General features: G+C 39.5%; 1 pseudogene; it reads left to right on the top strand.

The window, feature by feature from the left end:
- Window positions 1-616: 616 nt before the first annotated feature.
- On the top strand, window positions 617-1,693 carry LOC102416214 (annotated as a pseudogene).
- The last annotated feature ends 2,685 nt before the right edge of the window (window positions 1,694-4,378 follow it).

The raw sequence follows: 4,378 nt of genomic DNA, 5'->3' as shown, positions 1-4,378 counted from the left end.
CTCCATTGGCAGGTGGATTATTTACCAGTGAGCCACCAGGAAAGCCCCCTGAGTTTGAGTAGCACTATCTAATATGTTGGAGAAGGAAATGGCAACCCACTCCAGTATTCTTTCCTAGAGAGTCCTATGGACAGAGGAGCCTGGTGGGTTGCTGTCTATGGGATCTCACAGAGTCAGACACGAATGAAGCAACTTAGTATGCATGCATGCATTGGAGAAGGAAATGGCAACCCACTCCAGTATTCTTGCCTGAAGAATCCCAGGGACGGAGGAGCCTGGTGGGCTGCCGTCTATGAGGTTGCACAGAGTCGGACATGACTGAAGTGACTTAGCAGCAGCAGCAGCAGCATCTATTATGTAAGATGGCTGATGGAGGCAGTAAGAAATACCTTAGAATGATATACTACTGTAATTAAAATTACAGGTATGAATTTACATAAAATGAAAGTTATTTAAAGGGCATTACTTTTGGCATATTACTTTAAAATGCCATTATATCAATTAAATGGCTTAGGTACATTAAGTATCAAGTGTATTTTTCCCATTTTTGTTCAATAAATTACAATATCTGTGGAAATGACGAAAACAAAGTCTAGCTTTCTAGTCCAAAGCCTCAAATGCTCTATATTGGGAAACATCATTTACTCTCATATTAGACACATATCAGGGCCAGCTTAAAAGAAGCAGTATTATAAATAGTCAAATGCTCAAGTAAAATTTTAACATCTGTGGAGGCAATGCATTTCATTTTAGGAAAGACATGCAGTTCTGGCATCAATAGCACCAGCTCCACATTCTCCACCTTCCTGGTGACAAGCATACCTGGGCTGGAAGCTGTTCACATCTGGATCTCCATACCTTTCTGTGCCCTGTTCTTGGTAACCCTGGTGGGCATCGTGACAGTTATCTGGAAGGAACATGCCCTCCAAGTGCCTATGTACCTCTTCCTAGTCATGCTAGCTGCCTCCGATCTGGGTCTGTCCCTCTTTGCCTTCCCCACAATGCTGAGGATCTTCTGGCTGGATGCTAGAGAACTCACCTTATCTGCTTGCTTCACCCAAATGTTTTTTATTCACACTTTGCAGGATTTTGAGTCAGTTATCATACTGGCAATGGCCTTTGACCACTATTTGGACATTTCTCATCCATTGCACTATTCTTCCATTCTCACCAGCAATGTAATTGCCAGGACAGGTTTGGCCATTGTAGGGCGAGCCACGATGCCCAAGTGCCCCTTCCTATCCTCTTGAGGAGGCTGTGCTTCTGTCATTGTAATGTACTTTCTCATTCCTACTGCCTGCATTCTGATATCCTAAAGCTTTCTTGCTCCAGCACTAAGATCAATAGCATTGTTGGACTCGTTATGGTGCTTTCCAACATGGGCATTGATTTTCTCCTTTCTTACATGTTGATTCTGAAAACCTCCCTGAGTATTTTATCGAATGACTGCTACTTCAAAACTCTCAACACCTGTATTTCCCACCTCTCTGCTGTAGCCCTCTTCTTCACACCTATGATCTGCTTCTCTATACCAATTTGGCCCAAGACTTTCTCAAACATCTTTGTACTCATGGCAAACATGCATTTTCTCCTTCCTCCTGTGATGAACCACATCGTCTATGAGGTGAAACTCAAGCACATCCAAGATAAAATCTTAAAACTCTTCATCAAAAAAAGACCTGAAGAATCCTGAGCAAAATTTATAACATGAATTTTGGAAAAGAGATATGAGTAAATAATCACTATCCCAACTCTTACAGCTGAAGTGACTTTTCTTCATTGCTATACATATAAGGAGGCAAGTAAAAGGCCTGATGTGTTTTATTTTCACAACTTACACTGGCCATGATTCTCCCTTTCAGCACCAGCCTTTGGTTTAATTTATCATGATAATTTTCTGTGCCCAATTACTTTATGAACTGATGATTACTTTCACTTCAAATTTTGGAAGTTGTTTACAGTTTTTTTTGTGTGTTTTTCTTCAGTTCTATAAAAGACACATTTTTTTTTCCATTATCCCTTGTCCCGTGCTTCTTTATCATTATAATATAATAACAGTTCCATTAAATAATTCAGTACTTCAGATTTTCTACACATGCAAAATTCTCTCTTTCTTGAATTTTCACTATTCATGATAATTAAGTTTGAGACATTTCATAAAGCAACACTGATTGATTAGATCAGGTAAGTAGCTTAGGATATAGTGTAGTTATATGAAGTGAAATTGGGATGTTAACTCTGGTGGGGACAAAATGGCAAGGTAAAATTAACACAAGAACTCAAATAACAGAAAATTGTTTCAAAATGATAATAAAGTCAATTACACAAAAATTGTAGTCTCTTTCTTTTTGATCAAAAACAAAAAAAATATTCTTGATTGTACAGTAAGATTTGTCACATTAGATGTGGCCTGATTATTTCCATAGTGGCATCGAGTATTAATTTATTATATGTATCTTTTAAAACTGCTTTAATGGAAGTTATCGGAAGTAATTTCAGTTTGGACTTTTGAAATCCTCTTTATCTGCTATACTGATGCTAGGAAACCAAGATAAGAATTTGTCATCAGGTTCTACTTACAGTATAAGTAAAATTGGGAAAATTACTCTTTTCTTGCAATCCCCCAAATACCCTAAGACTTCAATGTTTGAGAGACAGTAAAATTCCTTAACTCACAGATTAGGCTAGAAACTCTGTATGTCGAGACACCTGCCAACTAATTTAAGATACCTTAGCAAGCATTGGCTACCTAATGTTATCCTTAGTTTCTTAAAAGCTTCTTTTCATATCTGATTAAATGAGAATCATTTCAAATATGATATTTTAGCAAGGGGGTGATTTCATTACCAATATTTCCAATTCAGTTCAGTTCAGTTCAGTTGCTCAGCCATGTCTGACTCTTTGAGACCCCATGAATCACAGCACGCCAGGCCTCCCTGTCCATCACCAACTCCCGGAATCCACCCAAACTCATGTCCACTGAGTCGGTAATACCATCCAACCATTTCATCCTCTGTCACCCCCTTCTCCTTCTGCCCTTAATCTTATATCATAGTAAATAAAAAAGAAGAAGCTAATGGAGGTGATGGAATTCCAGCTGAGCTATTTCAAATTCTAAAAGATGATGTTGTTAAAGTGCTATACTCTATATCTTAGCAGATTTGGAAAACTCAGCAGTGGGTACAGGACTGGAAAAGGTCAGTTTTCATTCCAATTCTAAAGAAGGGCAATACCAAAGAATTTTCAAACTCATTTCTCATGCTAGCAAGGTCATTTTCAAAATTCTCAAGCTAGGCTTCAACAGGACATGAACCGAGAACTTCCAGAAATACAAGCTGGATTTAGAAAAGGCAGAGGAACTAGAGATCAAATTGCTAACATCTGTTGGATCATAGGGGAAAAAAAAAGGAATTACAGAAAAAAAAAATCTATTATTGTTTCATTGGCTACACAAAAGTCTTGACGGTGTTCAGTTCAGTTCAGTCGCTCAGTCGTGTCCGGCTCTTTGCAACCCCATAAATCGCAGCACGCCAGGCCTCCCTGTCCCTCACCAACTCCCAGAGTCCACCCAAACCCATGTCCATTGAGTCGGTGATGCCATCCAACCATCTCATCTTCTGTCACCCCCTTCTCCTCCTACCCTCAATCTTTCCCAGCATCAGGGTCTTTTCCTGTGAGTCAGCTCTTCGCATCAGGTGGCCAAAGTACTGGAGTTTCAGCTTCAACATCAGTCCTACCAATGAACAACCAGGACTGATCTCCTTTAGGATGGACTGGTTGGATCTCCTTGCAGTCCAAGGGACTCTCAAGAGTCTTCTCCAACACCACAGTTTAAAAGCATCAATTCTTTGGCACTCAGCTTTTTTTATAGTCCAACTCTCACATCCATATGTGACCACTGGAAAAACCATACTTTTGACTAGACAGACCTTTGTTGACAAAGTAATGTCTCTGCTTTTTAATTTTTTTTATTTTTTAACTTTACAATATTGTATTGGTTTTGCCATATATCAAAATGAATCCACCACAGGTATACATGTGTTCCCCATCCTGAACCCTCCTCCCTCCTCCCTCCCCATGTCATCCCTCTGGGTCATCCCAGTGCAGCAGCCCCAAGCATCCAGTATCGTGCATCGAACCTGGACTGGCGACTCGTTTCATATATGATATTATACATATTTCAATGCCATTCTCCCAAATCATCCCACCCTCTCCCTCTCCCACAGAGTCCAAAAGACTGTTCTATACATAAGTGTCTCTTTTGCTGTCTCATATACAGGGTTATTGTTACCATCTTTCTAAATTCCATATATATGCATTAGTATACTATATTGGTGTTTTTCTTTCTGGCTTACTTCACTCTGTATAATAGGCTCCA

The sequence above is a fragment of the Bubalus bubalis genome, chromosome 16 (assembly GCF_019923935.1).
Source record: "Bubalus bubalis isolate 160015118507 breed Murrah chromosome 16, NDDB_SH_1, whole genome shotgun sequence".
NCBI classification, from domain to species: domain Eukaryota; kingdom Metazoa; phylum Chordata; class Mammalia; order Artiodactyla; family Bovidae; genus Bubalus; species Bubalus bubalis.
The sequence above is the reverse complement of the archived record's forward strand: the minus strand, read 5'-3'. Positions and strand labels throughout refer to the sequence as shown.